The 12,170-nt window shown below is 38.8% G+C and overlaps 1 long non-coding RNA gene across 1 annotated transcript; it reads left to right on the top strand.

Moving 5' to 3' along the window:
- The first annotated feature begins 4,021 nt into the window (after positions 1 to 4,021).
- LOC139717494 (uncharacterized) lies at positions 4,022 to 5,280 on the top strand. The gene is made up of 3 exons (XR_011709977.1): positions 4,022 to 4,082; positions 4,589 to 4,729; positions 5,200 to 5,280. It is a non-coding gene; the product is annotated as an uncharacterized lncRNA (long non-coding RNA).
- The last annotated feature ends 6,890 nt before the right edge of the window (positions 5,281 to 12,170 follow it).

Genomic DNA, 12,170 nt, shown 5'->3' with positions numbered 1-12,170 from the left:
AAGCATGGCTGTAAAGTGTGTTTGGAAGAGAATCAACAAGTTAGTATAATGAGCTAGTTTAACATCTGTGCCTGTCCCTCCTTCAGAGTTGGAGTGCACCCCCGCCTGTGAGAATGGAGGAACCTGCATTGAGGGAGAATGTCTGTGCAATGAAGGCTACACAGGAGAGACATGCTCAGAACAAGGTAATCTTTATTATGACAAATGTGCAAGATATTTGCCGTGCGTGATACAATATTGGAAATATGAGCATATGATTAAAAAACAAATACTGCAATGACTTTGTAACATTCTACATCTTGTACTTCAACCCAGAGTGTGTGGATACATGCTGCTATACAGTGGTAATTCATGCTATTCTTGCAAAAACTTTGCACTGTAACTTGATGTCGAAGAGGTACAGATACAATAATTTTCTAGTAATCGGGATTTCATTAAATTGCTTTGTCTTTTCTATCCTCTGTGATATTATTTAAAGGATCATCTGTCTCTTCATGGTGTAGCAATTACATGAGTTCGTTGTGGCTTCAGATTCATGTTTTACACCATTTCCTGTAGACAAACCATCACACTTTTACATGACGTTCTCTATTGCTTTGCTCTCACAGCGTCAGATTTCATTGTCATCGGAGAGCCGATTGGACAAGTCCCTGAAGTCATGGGTAATGCCACCTTCCTGTGTGAGGTCCCAGAGAGCAGCTCCTATGGGTCACCCCGCTGGCTGGACCCTGCTGGACAGGAGATCTCAGCTGTCAATCTAGGTGGGGACATATACTGTATACGCCAAATATATCGCGAGGTTTTTATTTTCGCGAATTTCGAGAGTCAGGTGCTGTTCGCGAAATTAAAGACACGCCAAAATAATGACTCTGATCCCGATATGAATGTGACGCACATGTACATTTCTCTGTTCAGTACAGTACTCCACGATCGCAAATTTTACCACTCGCGAAATCGTCGAGAAGTCCCTATTCGCTAAATATATGGCGTTTACAGTAGTTTAGAGTAGTACATTGTAGCTTTATTGAAGTTTTTGCAAACAACAGAGGAAAACATTGAAGAACAGAACAACACTATGAAAGTAACAATATTAGTGCAGCCTTACATTGCCAAGAACAAGACCTTTGAATTAATCTACCTGTGCCTACAAGTATACTTTGTGATATAAAGTTGTATTTGGATACAAACTTACAATAGCAAAAGAAGAAAGATAGCATGAATGCCAGCTCTAAATTAAAATGTAATATCACAGTCTCATCATGAAAGTTGTTAAATTGTTAATGAATAAACCAAGTATTTATTATAAGCATAATGCATTAATTAAAGGAGAAATGAACAAAAAAACTTGGATTAAACAGGAGTGGGTGTACAAATTGTACTACATTTGTATGTATGTTGAATACAACTCTTACTAGTGAAATTCATTACAGTATTCTTGGGATGAAAAAGAATATTCCTCTCTCTGTCGATCCGTCTTTATATTTCTCTATGTCTATATGTGAATATATGTTTATCTTTTCTTCTGGATTTGATATTCATGTTGCCTGCATAATTAAATGGAAAAAATCTATGTAGCATGTATTTACATTGCTAGGTATAAAGATATCTTTATTTCTCTGTGTCTCTTTCTCTCTCCTACTCAATTTATCTCTCTTTCCATCTCTATCTCTCTCCTACTTCCTCCATCTCTCCCATTCCCAACCCAGGAAGAAGAAGTAGTCCCTTCACTGAGGACATCACACCCTTTGCTACCCAGCTCCACTTTGTTGATGCCCATTTCCATGACACCGGCACCTACACCTGCAGAGTGGGACCGTTCTCCAAGCTCTTCAACATCACCTTTGCAGGTCTGTCAAACTCCCATGTTTGTATCAAACTTAGGATTTTGAGAAGTTTAAATGTCCTTCTGGCTATGTGTTGGCTCAGTGAGTAGAGCGGCTGCCCTCACAATCGGGAGGTTGTGGGTTCAAACCCCGGCCGCGTCATACCAAAAGACGTTAAAAGATGGGAGTTGCTGCTACCTTGTTTGCCGTTCAACAGTTGAAAAGGTTAGAGCAACGTCGATCTGGCGCTGCTCAGTGGCTGCTGGGCCCACGATCAATTGGGCAAAAAGAATTTCCATTCTTGGACAATAAAATTTGGAGTTTATATCCAAAACAATTATTATTATTATCAGCCTATGATGCATTTCTTGGTCTGTTTACTTTTTCCTTCATCCCTAGTTCCATAGAACACATCTTTTAATGTCTGTAAAGGGATTTTCTTATTTGCAAATTCACATATTCCTTTATTTCTACTTCTTTGCCAAGCCCTTTCTTGTGTTTTTTCTTTTGCAGGGAATTTACTTTGCTTCTCCATGTCATTCATTCCTTTCTTTGGCTTTACCTGTTTCTCCAATTCATTTGGTCATAAGTGAAGAGGTTGTTTGCAAAAACCGATAAGTCCATATTTGCCAAATGGAGATACTTGCGATTAAAGGTCAAGAAAAATAAAGAGAATAATAAGATTTTTTTTTTCGCTTCTTTAGACCATAACTTCAAAAATGTACCTCTATATGTAGTGACCAAAATATCATTTTAAAGGTATTATTTTGTACTTTATGACAGAGATCTTACTTCAAAATCTTCAAAAATGGACTTATCGGTTTTTGCAAACCAGCTCTTCAAGTGATTAAGAGATGCATTTGGTTATTTCTAATAGGTTTCCAAAATATTTATTTTTTGGATTATGCAGTTTTTAACTTGAGGACAAACTGATTTTGCTGTAACACACATTTCCCATAGACAACTGTCCAAGTATTCTCAGGACTTGTCTTCAATGTGTTAAAGTAGAAACCATTCAAACGTTTGGTGAAGCCATGTGTGCTTGCTCTGTTTTATGCAAGAATTGTTGTCTTCTGATATGATACAAATGCACATTAGACTAATATCAATTTTTCTTTCTGTCGTCCTGTCTTTATGTCCATCTCTCTTTCTCTCAGCTCCAGCATGTTATCCACCATGCATCAATGGAGTGTGTACTGACGGTCGGTGTGAGTGTCCTGTAGGTCTGACAGGGATCCAGTGCAACATGCCAGGTATCATACTCTATTCTTACTTTTAACCAATTTCATCACGATATAATTGATGAACATTTATCAATTTCTGTTAATCAGGATATCTGTAAGTCTAGTTGCTGAACAGGCTTTGATGAGAAGCACTGTAGAAGTAGAAGTAGATGTAGACGTAGACGTAGACGTAGACGTAGACGTAGACGTAGACGTAGAAGTAGAAGTAAACTGCAATAAAGATAAATGTTTTTAAACCATCTATTTTCCGAGTTCTAGTGAAGTAGATAGATATATATTCCAGGTATTCATTCATTAATGACCACATAATTTGTACCAGTGGAGCGCTCTCAGTGCCAAAAATTCAACAAAGTTGCTTTGACCGAAGACAACACTGAGTCTGAAAAGGAAATCAAAGTTCGCTTTCAGAGGTATGCCATTTATAAGATTTTTATATTGTATGTTGCTCAGTGGGAGAGATCTAACCCTTCACTCCCATTTCTTGATGCTTTGAAACCAGCATTAGTTGCCATGGTTTCTGATTTTAACGTGTATGAATTTCATTTTCTAATAAAACTATCGAAGACCTTCAGGCAAAGAGAGATACTGAAACTCATTAAAGATTCACAAGATCCATACGCATCAAAAGTGAAATTCAGTACAAATTCAGATATCAGATTTAAGAAGCTTTGTAATTCCCAGGAGAAAATCAGTCAATAAAAAAACATCAAAATACAAATCACACATTCAACACAATTCTATTCATTTGAATTGAATTGGATGTGTGATTTGCATTTTGAGTTTTTGATGCCTCCTAAAACATGTGTCACCAAATACATTATATGTGGGGTTGTTTATTTTATTTTTTGTCCTCATTTTGCAGACAACAGTTTCATCTTGGTGACAGAGCCAGAGGGCCAGGTTCCCATTGTTGGTCAGAACCAGTCCTTTGTCTGTGAGGTGTCCCGTGAGAATCCCTATGGCATCCCAGTCTGGCTCGACAGAGAGGGCGCTATCATAGAGTCACTAAATGAAGGTGGGTAGCAGAGCCATTTTTCTTCCTCTTGTTCAGAATAGATCTCTTTTGTACAGATTCCTGCTTATCTCATGGTAATCAAGTCTTTGGATCATTTCTTTTGTTCTATCACCTCTATGAATCTCAACGTGAATATAAAATGCATCTGTGTTGAAAATTATTTGCTATTGTAACCCTTCTATATCATTGTACAGTTACATTTCATATGGATAAAATACTCTATCATCTATAATGATTATCATCATTTTTTTTTCAGTGAACATATCGGGTGCATACACTCACCACAGCTTACAGAAATGAAAAGACAGTAGTAACTTTTTTTTTTGTCAAACAAAAACATCAAGAGTTAAGTCATTTCCATTATGTTTTCCGATAAACCATGGAGTAAAATAGTAGCATTTCCACACTATAGTAACGAGAATCAGATATCAAATCACGATCAAAATTTTTCATAGACATTTACCTTTGATGGCATTTGTCGTTTGTGTTTCCATGACAACCACCAGGAGGTAACTCCCACGTGCACATGGAACCTCTCACTCCATACGCCACCCGTCTCTTTATCAATGATCTGAGGCTCACTGACGCTGGGATGTACGTCTGTAAGGTTGGTCCTGTGGAGAAGAGATTCACGGTCCTGGCTGAACGTGAGTGAAAAGACTTCTAAGAATATCCTGGTTTGATCTTTTCTTTTTTTTTAACCCGATAACCCATTGAGGACGGTTTGATTTTGCTACAATGCGCATTTCCCATAGACGCTTGCCCGAGTATACTCGGGACTCATCCTCAACTGGTTAAAGTCCAGTCCCGAGTATGGGAAACGCATGTTATAGCAAAATCAGCTCATCCTCAATGGGTTAACTTCTTGGTACCAGTGATATTTTGTTGAGAATAGGGTAGTATTCCCTTGTTTCTTTCTATGTTCTTTGTATCCGTAGTTGTAGTATATTTTAATCTATATGTACCCCCGTGATTTTTGTCATGGCCATTCCTAAGAAATACTGAATAATCAAATGTACTTACATCAATGAATGATTTGTCTTGTATCTGCTAAACATGTAAAATGATTTCCAAAAAGAAGAACTTGGAAGTATTTTTGTTTCTACTCATCTTCCAGCCATCCCATGCGAGAGGCCGTGTTTCTATGGCGGCCGCTGTGTGAACGGTGCCTGTGAATGTCAGGAGGGTTTCGTAGGTGAACAGTGTGAAACGCCAAGTGAGTAGCGTCCTCTTCATTCCTTCAGCTTTGTGTTCAGATGACGTAAATTCAAGTTCGATATCATACATGATCCCCACATGCTGTCTGTGAATGTGTGAGTGTGGATTTACCAGCATTAACAACAGTCAACATGTGAGGTCCCAATATGCTGTTTCTGTTGCATATAATGACTTCAAAATTTGAAAGCTACACATGTTGAATTCTACTCTGCTGCTATACTGCTCATATGTTTTGAATAGTCAATCTGATGCAGCAATTGTAAGTTTGTAGTGTTTTTATCTTTTTTCCCAAAATATCCTTGTTCCACATTTATGACAGGCTGACAATATTTTTCTTGAAAAGACTGTACTGTTATCACTTATACACATTTCAGAAAGTGATTGTCAAATCAAGACAAAACAGATATGATAGGGTATTATCACAAAAAAAGTGTGCATGCAAATATATGTTCTCTGTGTGATTAGTTAATATACTTTTAGCACAATCGGTAGTGCATCTGCCCCACAATCCAAAGGACCCCGGTTCAATTCTCAGGTCCCGCTAAGATATGTTGTGTGTAATCATACCGTCCCCTCTGTTAAGAGGCAAAACGCTCTGTCCCTAGGATAGGACATTAACTGGAGGTCCTGTGTGTGAGAGAGCCACAACTCATGCACATAAAAGATCCTGCTTCATTCATTCATTGCAAAGAGCAGTGTTTAACCCAGTGAAGCGGTCCCGCCTCATACCCACCTGGATCCCATGGAAGACGTAGCCATTGCAACTGAATATGGGCTATCCAGATCTTCTCAGATGGAAATGAAACAAAATGTATACAGTGATATGATTCTACGTATGTGATGAAGCAATTATCTTTTCTTGTCTGCAGACTTTGTGGTGTCCATCAACCAGACCTTGCCATCGTTGCCAAGGACCGGTGACAGTGTGAGCTTCATCTGTGAGGTGGATCCGTCCTCTCCATACGACAATCCCATCTGGTACGACCCCTACGGTGTCCCCGTCTCCCAAAGTAAGATTCAACTCTTCTTTTTATCTGTTCATCACATTTGTGCTACTGTACAGTATGTCCCCAAAATAATTACAACCAGATTTCTGCACTGACAACTTCCAATATGATTAAACTGTCTAAATGCTACTTCAGGGTCTTAAAATATAACATCTTAGCTCTATTTTGCAGAAAACCCCATTCAATTTGGTTAAGTATTCACAGAGAAATGTGGATCGTTGTAAAGCCTTAGTGTGTAAACCATGTGTGAAGATGTGAGTAATCTCTGCAGTATTACTTCAAGTTTTGTAATTTGAGGATTGTAAATACCACATTCATTGTACATTCCTGGAGTTCTTTAAAGAGGTTGCTAAGGAAGAAAGTGAAAAGGAATAGAGTTCACATTCTTTATCCGCTAATCTAAGGGCAATGGTCTTGTGTTGCATTCTACGCCAGGACATTGGAAACATTAATCTTGTGCAGCAGCCATATTCAACCACAAGATCATAAATAGTTTATAAAGTTTAGAGATGAGCATTTATGTTTGTATGTTCTATGACCACTTATCACATTTTAGTTGGCACAAGTCACTTCACATCGGAGGTCATTGACCGCAAGGCGACCCGGCTGGTCATTAATGACCTTCAGGTCATGGACTCAGGCCCCTATGTCTGCAACGTGGGCCCTGTCACAACCCAGTTTGACATCCAGGTCCAACGTAAGTAATTGAGCTCACAATGTACACACGCAAAGATAGTGTAAAAGATATGTACATGCATGTGATGTAGGGCTGGTATGTGTATTGTAGAAACTCAAGAGCAAGTTCTTTAGGAGATTAAGCAGAGATCTCTCACAGATTCAGCCACTACGTCCCTATCAACACTTGAATTGTGCTGCTATACATTGTAGTGTAGTAGATGCTGATTGGGATATTTTGTTTGACTACATTTCCATACACTTGTCCACCATTTACACCAAGCAAATGTATGGTTATAAATCTGATCCACAAAGTTTTTTTTTTTCCATGTCTAGTTTTTCTTTCAAACCCTGAAATAATCAATATTTTCTTTTCACTCTGAAATGAATGTTTGTTGTAGGATATACTCACATTCAGCATAAGAGATATCTATTTTGATAGTATTGAAAAAAAAATGCACCTTTTGCTCCTAAAGCTAGGTCAACATTATCAACATATTTGTATTTCATTTCGTAATATCATTTTATACTACAAACATTGATGACCTGTGGTGCTCCATTAACACACTGCTTACTGAATCATTGTCAGCTCTGTGCAAAGTCTATAAAGATATCAAACTCTTGTATGGAAGGGGTTAGTAGATGGGTAAAAGGTGAAGTAAAGTCTGATCGGATTTGATTTTTGAAATGAATATTTATGTGCCAAAGGAACTTCCCAAAGTATCAAACATTTCTTACCCTCCCTTTTTACCCCCCACTGGAATCCCTAGCGGCCCAGTGCAGTCAACCCTGTATTAATGGAGGCACCTGTGTGAGGGGGATGTGTGAGTGTCCAGAGGGCTACATGGGCAGCTTCTGCCAGGTTGGAGGTAAGTATAGTGGTCAGCCAGCTTACAACCAAATCGGATATCCATTCCAGTGACTTAATTAGTGAATATTCATCAGGACAAGTACCAGTGGTACCACCAGAATGTTACAGCTCCTTTGCAAAGAGAAGAGAGTCAAAACAAAGTATAGCTTATTGTAAAGATTGTTTAACTCTTAACGTGCCATGGTCGCCAAACGGCGACCTTAGTCCTGACGTGCCATGGTCGCCGATCGGCGACTAAAAACAGCGTGAAAAGCATTGATCATTTAAGTTCTTGTGGTACCGTAATGTGTTACACCAAGCAACTGCCAATGATATGTACTGGTAGCTGATTAGCATAGCCATCGTTTCCACTAAAAATATGAGCATGCTTACATAGGAAAATTTTGAGTAAATACACGATTTTTCAGCTAGATGTATTTTTTTCACATCGGGAAAATCCGCAGCGGGCGCACCCTCTGCGAGATGTGTATGGATCAAATGTCTCATAGGTAAACCACGCGTGTGTATGCTACTGACTCTGCGTGTATTGTCTATGCGGTTCCACTCGCATTGTTCTGCTTGGACGCTGTCCTGCGGGAAGCTGCTTTGATTTTGTCCTTCAAAGAGGGTCAGCTTTCGTTCGTCGGTCAAGTCTTTCATCCTTTTGTTTTGGTGAACGTCACTAATCGTCCCCACGCTAGCATAGGAATTGCGCGTGGACAAAGGCCTGCCGATTTCAATAGAGTACGCCCGCCCGCAGTCCGCGTAGACAAAAGGAGGATTAGCAGGTTCTTCCTTCTCAGGTGGACAAAAGACACTATTCCAGGGCCCGGGACAATTACTTTAGTTTCAAATACAGGATCTGGGAGTAAAGGACTCAGATTTGGGAATGAATTACTGAGGCAGAAAGAGAAATTGCTAAGACAAAATAAACTGCTAGTATCTTTGGAATCATACAATTCTAGAAGGCAATTTTGTTATCATTTGAAAGAGGAAATGTTGCTCTAAAACTTTCTCACAGAGTCAAGGGAGCGTTCCATTGAAGAAAAAACAAGACTGACTCTTTTTTTTCCATACTACACACAAATTTCTAATAATTTTTTTGATGTATCAAATATTTTTGCAGTATTTCAGATTCAGATAGATATTGTGGCAAACTGACTGCATGACACGAAAGAGCAAACATTTCTTGATATATGTTGTGTAGAACTCAATTCAAAACAGTCAATAGTTTCAGAAATATGGCGGTTTTAAATTTCATTGTCAGTCCAGTTTCGAAACGTTCTGGCGTTAGGTAAAAACCTCTGGCACGTTAGGGGTTTTGGGCCTGGCACATTAAGAGTTAAGTTGTAGATCCTGTCTAGATTATACCTTCTTACTCTCATGTGTCTATTGTATCTATAATTTCACTCTATTCTCATGTACTGTCATGAGAGATTGTAACAGATAAAGAAAATTTGAAAGTTAATGATTGAATCATCATAATTGGACTGGTATTAGAGTGGAACTTGTAGTGTAAAAAGGCAGAACCTGTTCTCTATATGAGTACATTCCCTCAAGAACTAAGTGCTACTGGTGTGACTGTTGTTTGTTTTATAAACATACACATTCTATTGTCTAAGATCAATCAATGTAAACTCACCAGGGGACTGTGCATTGTACTTGGTAAACAGATGAGATATGTGTAATCTTTACACAGTTACCTGGTATTCACGAATAGGTGCAGCATTCACCTGTTTTCTGGTTTCATATCCGGGCTTTCTTGACACTAGTTAGCCAAGTGTACAGAAGTACAAACATCAAGTTGATAGCATGAAATGGCAGAGTTGCCCTCCTCATGTTTGCTTTTGTCTTTTGTAAAAACAATATATATAAACTGTTTTTGTACAGCACATATCACAAGAATATATTTCCTTCTATGCACACTAAAAGAGGGAAAATATGGAGATAAAAAAGAATTAGACATAGGGAAAAGAAAGAGACACAGGGCAAAGAAGGACGGAAATTGACAAAACTTAGACAAACAGCATAAAATCTTGTGCTTGAAATGATTTTTTCCCCACTAAAGTTGCAATTGTTATCATTTGTAGCATTTCTTCCATTTTATGGTGCGCCCTCTAGTGAGGAGGCCATTCTCCATAGAGATCCAGGGCCCACCGAGAGAGACTCCTGAAATTGGCGACGATCTGACCCTCATCTGCCGAGTGTCAAGGAGCGGGGAGGGCATCCCAACTTGGCTTGGTCCTGACAATCAACCCATTGCTGGTATTCAGAGTAAGTGGGATACAGACAGTGTTGATATGAGATATGAAACACTAGGTGTAATATGCATACTGAGTAAATATTTGAGGTACGATACATGATACTCATATAAAGTTGGAGATCATAAATGAAAGAAAAATGCTGATATATGCATCCATAACAGTAAACTTTTAATTGTTTTTTATGTACATATATTTTTTGTAGTCTTGAAGGGCAAATCATAAATCATTTTATTGCTTAGTGTCTAATGAATTCAGATCTGCTAAAGATTCTTTTTTCTTGGCATGATATGGCTTTCATGATAAGATATAATATGTATTCTTTATTTCAAGGATATGTATCTTAAAATAGCAATGGTAGAGTTTGTGCATCTAATGAAATGTCTTTGTCACATTCTCATAATATTCCCCTGTGTTTTTGTGTATTTTTGATTTTTGAAAGACTCATGAATAGTAATTGCATGCATGCTGTCAATTATATTTGAGGTCACATACCATGTACCGTTTGTGCAGGTATTATATCATTCCTTTCCTTCTACTAGTGGCATGTAGATGATATATTCTAATTGTTTAAAATGTTGCTGTACAGCTGACTGAGACTACTCAAAACATTTTGTTCTTATTTTCAAATCTGTCTGCATTCATGATTTTCAATTTCTTTTGATGGCTGAGCCTATTGGGGTAAAACACACACCTATATGGATTTGTGATCACTCTGCTTAACCCTTTTAGGACGAGTCCCGAGTATACTCGGGCAAGTGTCTATGGGAAATGCGTGTAGTAGCAAAATTAGTCCATCCTCAATGGGTTAATGCATGCCTATGTAGCCCATTATCATCTCATTTAGGGCTCAACTTCTGTTTACTTTCCAGCTGGTCAGCGTATCTTCTCTGATGTCCAGTCCAACACCGAGACTGCACTGACCATCACCTCGGCCGAGTCGGGCGATGCTGGCCGCTACAGCTGTGTGGTTGGCATGAACAGGGCAGACTATCTCCTGTCAGTCTCAGGTATGAGGGAAAGAAGAAGCAGTCCAACTTTGAATCCTCTGATTATTCCTCTCTCTCTCTTCAGCTTTCTCTCAGCGGCCTGATCGGGACACCAAAACGTATCTTTTCGTAAAAGTGGTGGCCCAACATTTATTTCTGGTTGCCTCAGGCTATCGTGCCTCTGCTTATGTTAAGCCTTGCATGTAAGCATAGTCTGGTTAGCAACTTTCTGCCTATTCTTCATTGTCATATAGCAGTCCTTTTTACTTGCTACTTCTATGTGCAATTGACATATGCATAGAATGGAATGGGATGTATCATGACACCTTTTCTTTAGTTTCTCTCTAAAGGACAATATGTTACTTTGTATGAGAATTACTGTCATTCATTTGTGTGACCATGCAGTGTAATGATTAGCCTTATAGGCCCACATGATCCCTTACAATGCGGAACAGAATTGTATAAGTCTGTTCCAAAAATTACTGCAAGTTTGATATATTTGCCTGTGCTCTGTTAGCAATTGTAATAGAAAGAAATTATATTTCATATTTTGCCTTGGACCTTCAGGGCAAGAGTGCACGGTACCCTGTGCTAATGGAGGCACCTGTGTGGAGGGAACCTGCCAGTGTGTTGGAGACTTCGTGGGAGGATTCTGTCAAAACATCCGTAAGACAAACTACAAAAGTGGACCAAGATGTAATGTTTGATGGTTTCGAGTGAGCTTTTCATCCATGTGCTCGCTGAATCTCCATGCTTCAGCAGTACAGATGTCCATGTAGAGTATGGAATGCCACATATGTTACAATATGAAAGACAAGGAAATTCTGATGGCTTCTAGCAGTGGTGTAAAGTGACAATGAATGCCCCACAGGCATACAACATGAATTCATGGATGTTTTACACATTTGTATGCATACAGAAAGTTGACATTCCTGACAGAAACATTAGTATTTTTTCTGTCCCCCACTTTGTGTAAAGTTTGTTTGTTTGTTTGTTTATACAAAAAGTCAGTGAAAAATGGTACAAATTATCCACCCTCACACAATCCTTTACATCTGACCACTGTCTGGTGCTTGGCTAAGCCATAT

Source organism: Diadema antillarum, unplaced genomic scaffold, assembly GCF_040938485.1.
Source record: "Diadema antillarum isolate AM-2024a unplaced genomic scaffold, OU_Dant_1.0 scf00000001, whole genome shotgun sequence".
Lineage (NCBI taxonomy): Eukaryota > Metazoa > Echinodermata > Echinoidea > Diadematoida > Diadematidae > Diadema > Diadema antillarum.
Note: the sequence above shows the minus strand (reverse complement) of the source record. Positions and strands in the feature narration are given on the sequence as shown.